Raw genomic sequence first — 13897 nt, forward strand, 5'->3', positions numbered from 1 at the left:
TTATAGTGGCGGGCGCACGCTATGCCGTGCGCGGCTTTTTAGTTGGCTGACGTTAGTCAGCCTTTCTATAGATGTGCCGCGCACGCGGCAGGGAGAAGGGAGCCGACAGACAGCGGCAAAGATGAAGAAATTCATCTTTTCGCGCCGCTGCCTGCGCTCAAATGTATTTATTGGTGTGTATGTGTGAATGTGTGCATATATGCGTGGATGTGAGTTTGTATGTGTGTGTGTGGGGGGGGGGGGAAATAACTGCAGAAGTAAAAAAAATAATTATTAAACTTTGTTTTTTAATTTAAAAAAATCTTACTTACACTCACACAACATATACACACATATACACATTACCTGCAGCTCCCGGCACTATATACAGGAAAGGCATCCTGTATATAACAGCCCTAATGAGCTGTGTATATAGTATGTGCAATAAAATTTCAATTGCACCACAAGTTCTCTCAATGAGTACATAACTCTGTGGTCAAAAGTCCTAATTATGACAGTATTGTATTGTATGTCTTTATTTATATAGCGCCATTAATGTACATAGCGCTTCACAGTAGTAATACATGTGGTAATCAAATAAGTAACAGCGCATGGGAATAAGTGCTTTAGACATAAAAGTAACATTAAGGAAGAGGAGTCCCTGCCCCGAGGAGCTTACAGTCTAATTGGTAGGTAGGGAGAACGTACAGAGACAGTAGGAGGGAGTTCTAGTAAGTGCGTCTGCAGGGGGCCAAGCTTTATGTATCATGTGTTCAGAATAATCACAGTGCTATTCATATGCTTCTTTAAGCAAGTGTGTCTTAAGGTGGATCTTAAAGGTGGATAGAGAGGGTGCTAGTCGGGTACTGAGGGGAAGGGCATTCCAGAGGTGTGGGGCAGTCAGTGAAAAGGGTTTAAGGTGGGAGAGGGCTTTAGATACAAAGGGGGTAGAAAGAAGACATCCTTGAGAAGAACGCAAGAGTCTGGATGGTGCATAACGAAAAATTAGGGCTGAGATGTAAGGAGGGGCAGAAGAGTGTAAAGCTTTAAAAGTGAGGAGAAGAATGGAGTGTGAGATGCGGGATTTGATCGGAAGCCAGGAGAAGGATTTCATGAGGGGAGATGCTGAGACAGATCTAGGAAAGAGTAGAGTGATTCTGGCAGCAGAGTTTAGGATAGATTGTAGGGGAGACAGGTGAGAGACAGGAAGGCCGGACAGCAGGAGGTTACAGTCTGAAAAGCGGTATCTTTCTCCGCACATATTCTCTGACTACACTATAAGTAGGCATTTCGTAAGAGCCAAGATTTTGTTTCCATCAAGACTGTACGACAGTAGAACACTATATTTGCCCCTTTCCTTTTTGGGGTAATCCGGATAATTACGCTCCCTTTGAATCCTGGACAACTCTGCATTCTAAAGGGAATCCAAAACCATTCCCATCAAAGGTTGAGATAATATCCACTACCTTACACTTTTGCTGTTATTTGTTATTTTATATTCTATTTTTGAGCACTGAAATTGTTGTGATTATCACATTGATTTGTGAGAACAATTGGTGATTCACAGTACTTAGAAATGTGTGTTTAAGCGCCTTCCGAATCACTTGGGTGTTTATCTTGTTCTATGCATACATGTCTCTGCTCCTTGTTCTGTGCACACATGTCTCTGCTCCTTGTTCTGTGCATACATGTCTGCTTCTTGTTCTGTGCATACATGCCTCTGCTCCTTGTTCTGTGCATACATGTCTCTGCTTGTTCTGTGCATACATGTCTCTGCTTCTTGTTCTGTGCATACATGTCTGTGCTTCTTGTTCTGTGCATACATGTCTGTGCTTCTTGTTCTGTGCATACATGTCTCTGCTTCTTGTTCTGTGCATACATGTCTCGCTCAGGATTTAGTCCATGGCTTCCTGTGTTTGTCACATTGTGACAATCAGTCATCCTCTTTCTATGGCAGTGCTTCTTTTAACAGGGGTTCCTAGAAGTCCTGGGGTTCCCCACAATTTTCTGGTAATTTGCAAATTGTACTATTAGAGGGTTGGGGTTCCTTACAATGCATCTAATCTCGGACGCGATATTAGAGAGGGTTGGGGTTCCTTACAATGCATCTGATCTCAGACGCGCTATTAGAGAGGGTTGGGGTTCCTTACAATGCATCTGATCTCAGACGCGCTATTAGAGAGGGTTGGGGTTCCTTACAATGCATCTGATCTCAGACGCGCTATTAGAGAGGGTTGGGGTTCCTTACAATGCATCTGATCTCAGACGCGCTATTAGAGAGGGTTGGGGTTCCTTACAATGCATCTGATATCAGACGCGTGAGAGTGTTGGGGTCCCTTACAATGCATCTGATCTCAGACGCGCTATTAGAGAGGGTTGGGGTCCCTTACAATGCATCTGATCTCAGACGCGCTATTAGAGAGGGTTGGGGTTCCTTACAATGCATCTGATCTCAGACGCGCTATTAGAGAGGGTTGGGGTTCCTTACAATGCATCTGATATCAAACGCGCTATTAGAGAGGGTTGGGGTTCCTTACAATGCATCTGATCTCAGACGCGCTATTAGAGAGGGTTGGGGTTCCTTACAATGCATCTGATATCAGACGCGCTATTAGAGAGGGCTGGGGTCCCTTACAATGCATCTTATCTCAGACGCGCTATTAGAGAGGGCTGGGTTCCTCAGAATTTCATAATGTAATGATAGGGTTCCTTAACCAAAAAAATGTTAAAAACTGTTCTATGGCCTAGATTCACTAAAGGTTGATAAATAAATAAATAAATATATTCAATAAAGCTATATTGCAAGTGTTAAAACAGCGATAAGGGGCTTTTTACTGCAGCGAAATGGAATCAGTATTTTTTACTGGTGTCGTATGCAAACCAGCATGCAAATGAGGAATGTATGGCTAATTACTTATTAACATGCTATTCACAACATTTCTACATGGCGATAGGCTGCTCTTAAAAAAATAACACCAATTTGTATCACCTACCTAGGCTGGCATTATGCCTTTCTTGCCAATCTATATAATGGTGAAGATAAGACTAGACAACATAGAATATGATAAAAATATACAATAACAATGTTGAACGTATTAATATATGAACCCCTTAGAACAGGGGTGTTCAAATCCAGTCCTCAACAGGTCAAGTTTTCAGGATATCCCTGCTTCAGCACAGGTGGCTCAATCAGTCCCTGCTTCAGCACAGGTGGCTCAATCAGGCTCAGTCATTGACTGAGCCATCTGTGTTGAAGCTGGGATATATTGATAGCTGGGAATTACAAGAAAATGAAACCAAAAGTAGAATGTTAGCTTTCAGCATGGTTATGTCACACTCGCTACTTCTTACTCTCTTAACTTGTGTGTCTCAGGGACTTCTGTCTGTCTCTGAAATCACATCCAGGCTCCTGTTCAATATGCTTTGCACGGTCTTCCCCATGCTTAAGAAGGTTTTAGTCCCATTCATACTCACCATATTGTATAGGGTGGCCTGTCTCTCTTTAGGATCCTTCTCTCTCTCCCCTCTTACTTGAATCTGTCTTTATCACTGTCTGGCCGACACATCACCTCTCTGCCCCACACCGGCCAGTCTCTTACAGCTCTGTCTGCAGAAAATGAAACCAATACCAGATTGTCACATTCCTTCAGCTGTGGGTGTCTCTCGTCTCCCTCTGCCCCTGTCTAACCCTCATCTCCCTGTCCGTAACACTCCTCTCACTCTACCCGTCTAACCCTCCTCTCCCACTGCCCCCGTCTGTCCCATGTGTGTGTGTACGTGTGTGAGAGAATATATATATAATATATATATATATATATATATATATATATAGAAAAACGACAAAACAAAAGCGCCAACTCCATAGCACGTAACTGCTTAAAAATAAAGATGCATTTATTTAAAAAATCAGCAACCCATAAGAAATGCACTTACAGGATTTTAAACAGAACCATTCGTGGGAGAGAAATCTCTATTGAGGTCATCTGCGATGGTAGGGGGAGTCCCAGGTAGGCAGAGTGGAAATACACAGCCTGTGGCCACAATAAACTCCTACCACGAGTTAGCAGCAAGTTGTAGAGGCATTCAGTGCCTTCACGTCCCTCTCCTGCATGCAGCAATTGCCAGCACTCGAAAATACCGCCAGCTAGAGCGCAAGAACGCCGGGAACTCCAGATACACAGAACAAACGCGATGACGTCACCAGCCCTACGCGTTTTGTCACTCTAAGGCGACTTCGTCAGGGGTTGTATGATTGGTCAAAGACAGCCAATGAAATAGGCTGAATCATGTAAACCTATTCTCACATTGATAGTGGTTCCCCAAGGGAAAGGTGAAGCGGAGCACAGCCGTGCAAATCCATCTTAAAAAGTAGATCTTTGGAAGCCTCTAGTATGTCTGATACCTCTGATATTGAAAGTCGCCCAGTATCTGTTTCCTTCTCAAATGAACAGGATCCAGGGAGACATCCTTACGATTATGAGGATCAGGATAGGAGACCATCGACATCTTTCTCACGTCGATATGAATCCTCCACCTCCTATCAATCTAAGGCTCCAAAAAACTATTTAAGAGAACCAGGCGCTCGGCCAAAAGAAAAAAATCAGAAGGAGAAAAAAAGAAAGATGGACCCATGAATTTAGACATTAGTATTGTCATAAATATATCAGGTGTAAACCTCAAGAATGAGGAGATACAATTGTTAAAGGTTTAAATTTTGCACCCAACGATAACTTCAATTTGTTTTCTACAGTAATCAATGTTCAAAGGTTTATTAGGAAATTATCTTTAAAAAATGGTTTATTAACAAATCTACTTCTTCACTCCACGTGTCTCCGACGGAGGAGCTGGACATTTGTTGTCCAGCTCCTCCAACGGACAAGACAGATGAATATCTGCTTAATTTTAGGGAATATAGCACTATTCAAGATCTCAATGACCTTCTAGCAGAACATGATGGCGAAGAACCAGAAGACTTTGCCTCTTTCCTTACATACCAAATCTTCAGGTCTTAAAAATAAATCAATTTTTTGTCCCACTTACAATAAAGGACCTTATTTAGAAACATTTGAGAAATTGGTGAAACGTCACCTTCAATCTTTGGCAAAGGGCTATACCTTCTCCAATATAAGACCAGATAATCTTACAACTGCAGAACGTAACACACTTTATCAATTGAAAAAGAATGATACTTTAATTATAAAGAACGCCGATAAGGGCGGTGCCGTTGTAGTCATGCCCAAACAACATACCTACAACGAAGCTATGAGACAATTAAGCGATAATAACTTTTACTGTAGATTGGAGAAGGACCCCACGCCATTATATCTTACAGAACTTCATACATTGGTTGACCTTGGTAGAGAATTGCGGGTATTATCCAATCAGGAGTCACAATACTTATACAATCGGTTTCCCACTGTGCCTATTTTTCACCATCTCCCAAAGATCCATAAATCTCTGGAATGCCCTCCAGGCAGACCAATTATTTAGAGAATTGGATCTTTGGGAGATGGTGTTTCTAGGTACGTGGACATTTATTTACAGCCTCTAGTTAAAACTCTCCCCTCCTATCTCAGAGACTCGTCACATTTATTATCCATTATTAAAGATATTTCTTGGTGTCGCACTTATTTTTGGGTAACACTGGATGTTACGTCATTATATACTATCATTAGTCACCAATTAGGTATTCAAGCTATTACATATTTTCTTAATTTGTCTAATTTACACACCCCACAAATCACTTTTCTATTAGATTGTATTATATTTCTATTACAGCACGATTATTTTTTGTTTGATCAGCACTATTATCTTCAGAAACAAGGCACTGCTATGGGCACATCTTTTGCACCTTCCTACGCTAATCTTTTTATGGGTTACTGGGAAAACATTCACATTTTCGGTGACACATACTTTTCGTAATAATATCATTTTTTACCGTCGATATATCGACGATTTAATTCTGATATGGAGCGGAGATTCTATTACACTATTAGCATTTATTGACTACCTGAATCAAAATACATTTATTCTGAAATGTTCTTCATTATTTCATATTAATCACATTAGTTTTCTTGATTTAAACTTGTACATTGATGTCAATTGTACCATACAGACAGACATATTTCGTAAACCTAATGCCCGCAATTCTCTGCTAAGAGCTAACAGCAATCATCCCAGACCATTGTTGCGTGGAATTCCTGTGGGACAATATCTTAGATTACGACGGATATGTTCCACTGAGGATATATTCATACAACAATCAGAGATATTAAATACTAGGTTTAGAAACAGAGGATACTCTGAACGTGATATACATACAGCATATATGCGAGCGTTGGAGACTAATCGCTCAGAATTGCTACAGTAAATAAGACTAACCTTGGTAAACAAAAGAGACACAATAAGACTAACAACAAAGGTGAAGAAGTTCCACTGTTTATCACTACTTACAGTAACCAAGCTAGTCAAATAAGAACCATTGTAGAAAAACATTGGAAGATTTTACATCTTGATAAAGATTTGGCCACTCTGGCTCAGACTATTCCAAAATTTGTGTACAAAAAAAAGCAAAAACAATTGGTTACCATCTTTCCCCAAGCTTGTTTGTTTCAAATTTGAATACACAAAAACAGAATCTCCCAAAGGGGTTTCATAAATGTGGTAATTGCAATTATTGCAAATATGCAGTACCTCTTTCAAGCATTGAATGTAAACATACGGCACAAACTCATAAAATGAAACAATTTATGACCTGTACCAGCAATTATGTTATTTATAAATTGAATTGTACTTGTGGAAGCATTTATATAGGTAGGACCATACGACCTCTAAAAATCAGAATATCCCAACACCTTAGATCTATTAAAAAGAAAGATCTTAGATTACCGGTATCCAAACATTTCTCCACCTGCCCGTTGGGTTCAACTAGTACCTTTACATTCAGTGCTTTAGAACACATTCCCAAACATGCTAGAGGGGGCAACAGAGAGGCAGTCCTTAATAAAAGAGAGATGTTTTGGATTTATACCCTCGGGTCATTATCACCCGGGGGTATAAATACTGATTGGGAACTAAAACATTTCTTGGAATAGGTTTTTCCCTTTTGTCTCCTTATAAGGTTGAGTTATTATCATCTTCTCTCATATTTATATATACGGTTTGCTATTCTGCTTCATTGTATATTGATCATGTGACCATTATATTTTGTCATCTTTACGTTTTAAATAGAATTTTTCAAATAGAATTATCTTTTTTAGATAGACTTGTTTATGTCTTTATGTACTAGCAATTTTGCATTTAAGGTCTTATTTTTGTGCACCTGGGGATTGATTATTTACCATTTGAATCTCCGCAATATGTATATGTTTTTTGCAATATATATATCTTGTATGTTGCTAATGTTACCCTTGGATTAATTGATCTAATATTTTGATTGCTTATTCTTTTATATAGATTATTATATTCCAAATATTTCCAAGAGATTTGCATCATGAACCTCAGTTCCTTCAGAATACAGTTCACTGTTTTTAACTTGTGTTTTAACTTTTGTATACTCCCGCATTGACTACCTTTGTCACTGTCTGCGGGGTATTATGACATGTGTGCCCTTTCTTGTGACTTGGATTATGTTTGTCCATTTACTCCCTCCGTAGTGACGTTACTGACGTCATCTCTATGGTTTACCCTCATGTGTTAGTAAACAATCATTAGCCTGGTATGCTCCGTCACATCATTTCTGGTGTGCGGATACAAACCAATGAGCATCTTGTAATGCTCCGTCGCGTCACTTCCGGTGGGCGGGTACGAGCCATAAGAAGGGGCATCAAGTCGACACTCTGTACTCTCTGACCAAGCGCCAATCGTGGCGCGAAACGCGTAAGAGCTATCCTTTTCTGCACCATGCTGTCGCTTATTCAATAAAGAAGTTTTTTACCCGATTGGCTGTTATCCTGGATTTACCCCTCGATTGCACGGCTGTGCTCCGCTTCACCTTTCCCTTGGGGAACCACTATCTACAGATTGCAGGGGATGCACGCCCACGGAGGAACATCAGGTCACTGCAAGTGAGTTACACCTTTGTTTGCTGTTACTGGGACTTATACACATGGTATATGATAGCGCCTGAGATGCAGTCCTAATCGGAAGTGATTTAGTGGGGTCTGTCATATCTCCCATCTACAGCACCTACCAGGACTTTATATATGTTTCTCATAGACTAGCGCTTACCTGTGTATACCAGCACTCACTTATACTGCAGATCCCTGTTTGAGGAAGTTCTTCAATCAAGATTATTTGTATTATTCAGACCATCAGTAACCTCAGTCATTGTAGCACTATTTACTAGAACTTTGTTCTACAAACCTTACTATTCTCACATTGGTTCTATGTTTCACCACGAGGCATATACAATGAAAAATTGCCACAATTCATAGCATAACAATTCATAACAACAAAAAACATCAATACTTGTGTTGTTCACACCATACACTGAGAATGACTTGAACTAATTGATTTAATACAATTAATCTCAACTAACACTTATAAGTGTTTAGAAAAAGCTATTTTACTAATACCAATCTAACTTTCATCAGACATGGATGAATTCATATATAGCAGGGCCCCGGGAATACGGCGGTTCCGTTCCAGGGCCCCGGAAATATTGTGAAAATCGCCGGAAAGCGGATCCGGCGATTTTCAGTTCTGTGCATGCACAGAGCGGCTTTTTCGGTGTGCTGCGCATGCGCGGCCTACGGTCTGTGCGCGCAGACAACGGTCTGCGCATGTGCGCAACCGCCCGCTCTGCGCATGCGCGACTCGGAATTAAAGATGGCGGCCCCCTTCTCGGTGCCGCCGTATCAGCGGATCGCCGAAAAGTGGGGCGCCGAGAAGCGGGGACCTGCTGTATACCAAATAAAATTTGGAACTTAAACCTATAATAATTTTATCACCAAACCATAACTTAATATAATAATATAATATATAAAAATATAACACAAACAACTAATTACCACTACATGATATAATATGAAAAATAAAAATTGTAATATTACCATATTTAACTCCTTATGTGTGAGAACAACATTCACAAAACAATCAATAAATCTAAATTATAAAAGAATATTATCATACCATAATAATATATCACATATAATTAATAAAAAAGAATAACATATAGCCTAATAGTATATTAATAAAATGTTACTAAAATTATTAAAGAAAAAACTGGATTGACATAAAGATAATACCTGATCAGAAATCTATATATATATATTTGAAAATCTTGTTTGTGAGTGTCTGGAGACCATTTGCTTGGTCCGTCGGTTCACCCGCCCTCCCACGGCTCTCATTGGCCGGTGTGTCTGCCCCCCCCCCCTGTGTCCCGCCCTCCCACAGCTCTCATTGGCCCCCAGAGCACGCTCTCTACTGCTCTCTCCTCCCACAGGCCGCTCCCTTCCCCCGGCTCTCTCACCCTTCCCCGGCTCTCAAATCCCCCCGACTCTCACCCTTCCCCGGCTCTCACATCCCCCCGACTCTCACCCTTCCCGGCACTCACCTCCCCCCGGCTCTCACCTCCAATAGGCCACTCCCTTCCCCCGGCTCTCACCCTCCCATAGGCCACTCCCTTCCCCGGCTCTCACCCTCCCCCCGGCGCTCTCCCTCACCCGGCGCTCTCCCTCACACACACTGCTCCCTTCCCACGGCTCTCACCCTCCCCCCGGCTCTCACCCTTCCCCGGCGCTCTCCCTCACACACACCGCTCCCACTCCCCCCCTCCCCCCACCCACACAGAGCACGCTCTCTGCGGCTCAATTCACATAGGCCGCTCCCCCAGCTCCCCATCCCTGAGAGCGCTCCTCCGGCTGTCTCTGCCTCTCCCGTGAAAGGCACAGCACCTCCTCACCGGAGCGTCTCAGCCTCGCCGGGGGTCACGGACACCGCTGGGGAGCCCGAGGTGGAGGAGGAGGGCGGCCGGTACCCGGAGGAAGAGGAGCGCGGCTGTGTGCAAGGTGAGGAAACACAGGGGAATGGGTTCTTTCACGCGTCCCTGACTCCCCCCCCCTGCCCTCCCTCCCCCTGCCCTTTGCCCCCCTGCCCATTTCCCCCACCCCCTCCCTGCCCTTTGCCCCCCTCCCTCCCTGCCCTTTGCCCTCCCTGCCCTTTGCCCCCCTACCTCCCTTTTGCGCTCCCTGCCCTTTGCCCCCCCTACCTCCCTTTTGCCCTCCCTGCCCTTTGCCCCCCCGCCCCTCCCTGCCCTTGCCCCCCGCCCCTCCCTGCCCTTTGCCCCCCCGCCCCTTGCCCCCCGCCCCTCCCTGCCCTTTGCCCCCCCGCCCTTCCAAGCCCCTTCCCCCCCGCCCCTTCCCCCCCCCGCCCTTCTACACCCCTTGCCCCCCCGCCCCCTGCCCTTCTACGCCCCTTGCCCCCCCGCCCTCCCACTCCCCATGCCCCCCGCCCCTTGCCGCCCTCCCACGCCCCTTGCCCCCCCGTCCTCCCACGCCCCTTGCCCCCCCGCCCCTTGCCCCCCCCGCCCTCCCACGCCACTTGCCCCCCCTGCCCCTTGCCCCCCCCCCGCGGCTTGTCCCCCCCCGCCGCTTGCCCCCCCCCGCCCTTCCACTCCATGCCCCCCCCCGCCCTTCCACTCCATGCCCCCCTCCCCGCCCTTCCAAACCGGGACAAATGAAAGGAGCAGGGCCCCCCCCCCGAACCCATAGCGTACCCCCCCTGAACCCATAACGCACCTACCACGAAAAAATATCTTTTAGCGCGCAACTTTTACTTAACGGTTTTCTTATTGTGATACAGAAAAAACATTACAATGCAACCTGTTTATTCTTATATTTTCAACAAAAGACACGTGACTGCCTGCCTGGGTGGCTGAGTGGGTGGGTGAATTACAGTAGAATGACAGTTGGGTGAATGACGGTGGGTGAATGAATGATGGTTGTTTGACAGTGGGTGGGTGGGTGAATGACAGTGGGTTTGGGTGAATGACAGTTGGGTGAATGACAGTGGGTGGGTGAATGACGGTGGGTGGGTGAATGACGGTGGGTGGGTGAATGACGGTGGGTGGGTGAATGACGGTGGGTGGGTGAATGACGGTGGGTGGGTGAATGACGGTGGGTGGGTGAATGACGGTGGGTGGGTGATTGACGGTTGAATGACGGTGGGTGGGTGAATGGGAGACAGTGACTGGGTGGATGACAGTGACTGGGTGGGTGGATGACAGTGACTGAGTGGGTGGATGACAGTGACTGGGTGGGTGGTTGGAGGACAGTGACTGGGTGGGTGAGAGACACTGACTGGGTGGATGGGAGACACTGACTGGGTGGATGGGAGACACTGACTGGGTGGATGGGAGACACTGACTGGGTGGGTGGGAGACAGTGACTGGGTGGGTGGGAGACAGTGACTGGGTGGGTGGGAGAAATTGACTGGGTGGGTGGGAGACACTGACTGGGTGACAGTGACTGGGTGGGTGACAGTGACTGGGTGGGTGGGAGACACTGACTGGGTGGATGGGAGACACTGACTGGGTGGATGGGAGACACTGACTGGGTGGGTGGGAGACAGTGACTGGGTGGGTGGGAGACAGTGACTGGGTGGGTGGGAGACACTGACTGGGTGACAGTGACTGGGTGGGTGACAGTGACTGGGTGGGTGACAGTGACTGGGTGGGTGACAGTGACTGGGTGGGTGACAGTGACTGGGTGGGTGACAGTGACTAGGTGGGTGGGTGACAGTGAGACAGTGACTGGATGTGTGACAGTGACTGGGTGACAGTGACTTAACTTGACCGGGTGGGTGCAGCTTGCCGCCGGACTCTTTCCCCTCCTGCCCCCGATATCCCTGCGGCAGCTGCCCGGGAGGGGAGGTGGGCTTGGGGGTGCGGGAGTTGGGCTCGGGAGGGGGGGGGGCTCGGGAGGTGGGCTCGGGGGGAGCACGGGAATCTGGCCGCAGGGGGAGCGCGGGAAGCTGGCCGCAGGGGGAAGCAGGCCGCAGGATTAGCCGGTACTTCCCCCTCCATCCCACGTTGGGAGCTGGGGGGGGGGGGGGGGGAGGGAGGGAGGCGCCACAGGAGGAGCTGGTACTTCCCCCCTCCGTCCCACGTTGGGAGCGGGGTGGGGGGGAGCGGGCCCTGCGCATGTGCGCCGGGACCTGCGTATGCGCGCCGGAACCTGCGCGCCGGGGCCGCTGGGGAATCAGCGCCATTTTTCGCCACGCGCTTGCTTCTGCATCGTCCGCTACCCACGCGCTTGCTTCCTCATCGCGCCTGCCCCGCAATTCCAAATCCTGAGGAGAGCCGCACGGACGTGCCCAAAGAGCCGCAAGTGGCTCGCGAGCCGCGGTTTGACGACCCCTGGTTTAGACCCCTAGGAGAGGTTTAGACCTCTGGTGACATCATCGCGTTTGTGTCTGTGTATCTGGAGTTCCCGGCGTCTTTGCGCTCTAGCTGGCGGTATTTTCGAGTGCTGGCAATTACTGCATGCAGGAGAGGGACGTGAAGGCACTGAATGCCTCTACAACTTGCTGCTAAGGCCGGGGCCATAGAGGCTTCAGGAGAGCGGAGGCGCGCTAATGCTGAGGCTCGCCTGCTTAAGTCAGCGCGATTCCACGGACTTGCAGACGAGCCAGCGTGCGCGAAGGGAGCCGGGGGGAGGTGGTTGGAGGCGGGGCAGTGACGTCGCTGGGCCAATCGCCCGCGACGCACTGACGTCAACGTCACGGCGCCGTGACGTTGACGCTGCTTCAACGTGATTGGAGGTTTTCAGCCGACAGCGCGCTGAAAAACAGCTTGGCGCTCGGCTGAAAACTCCAAAGCCTTCGCACGCCTGCGGACGCTCGCGTGAGCCCCCTCTCAAGGCATCCTCATTGAGGATGCAGGGGCTCAGCGCTGAGCGTCCGCACGGCTCAGCGCGGCCTGTCCGTCTATGGACTCGGCCTAACTCGTGGTAGGAGTTTATTATGGCTACAGGCGGTGTACTTCCCCTCTGCCTACCTGGGACTCCCCCTACCATCGCAGATGACCTCAATAGAGATTTCTCTCCCACAAATGGTTCCGTTTAAAATCCTGTAAGTGCATTTCTTATGGGTTGCTGATATTTTAAATAAATGCATCTTTATTTTTAAACAGTTACGTGCTATGGAGTTGGCGCTTTTGTTTGTCGTTTTTCCATAGATCTAAAGTGGTTGGCTATACCACTCTTTTTAAGCTGCCAAGATGCTCCCTGGATCTGCTACTGGGACTATACATCTCTCTGGATTTCTTCTGTTTTTTGAGTGGAACATTTATTTTGGACTTTTTCTTATTACTATCACGTTATGGTTTGTAGATTTAATTAGGTTAAATTGTGGTAATTTTATTATTAATTCAATTTATGTGTTAATATAATTTATAAGTGTCACTTTATATCCTCCTTAGCGCTACTTAATTTTTGTGTTGTTTTTTTTAGATATAAAGATATAGATATATATATATTATATATATATATTTGTACACACACACACACACATTACATAAATATATATATTGACAGATAAAAGACTGCCTAAAAATCTGGTGTTGAATAATCATTAATTAGAGATAATATATAAAAATAACACCCTAAGTGGATAAGTATAATATTGTAAATAAAAAATATATGTAACAACAAAGAGATGAAATAAAGTGTAACCTAATATAAAATTATTACATATATAATATATAAACAATGTCTAACTAGTGATGTGATTTGTGACCAAATAATAAATTCTATGAGCCTATATAAAAGACTATATAGTTAAATTAGAGGGGAAACCTGATATGGAGGTGAAACAGATATAAATATATAAATTGTGCATAAATATATTAAATGCAATCAAACCAATATCAAGTCCAAACACCAGTAAAGGTGGAAGTCCACTGTAAAATGTTCCCAAA

General features: G+C 45.8%; 1 protein-coding gene across 6 annotated transcripts in view; it reads right to left on the minus strand.

Moving 5' to 3' along the window:
* ATG9A (autophagy related 9A) overlaps positions 1 to 13897 on the minus strand; it is a 45933-nt gene that overhangs the window by 27851 nt on the left and 4185 nt on the right. For all 6 annotated transcript variants that reach the window (XM_075609575.1, XM_075609579.1, XM_075609578.1 and 3 more), the window contains exon 2: positions 3454 to 3586. The gene's annotated coding sequence lies outside the window, so the exon portion shown is untranslated. The remainder of the gene's footprint in view (positions 1 to 3453; positions 3587 to 13897) is intronic.

The sequence above is a fragment of the Ascaphus truei genome, chromosome 7 (assembly GCF_040206685.1).
Source record: "Ascaphus truei isolate aAscTru1 chromosome 7, aAscTru1.hap1, whole genome shotgun sequence".
Taxonomy (NCBI): Eukaryota; Metazoa; Chordata; class Amphibia; order Anura; family Ascaphidae; genus Ascaphus; species Ascaphus truei.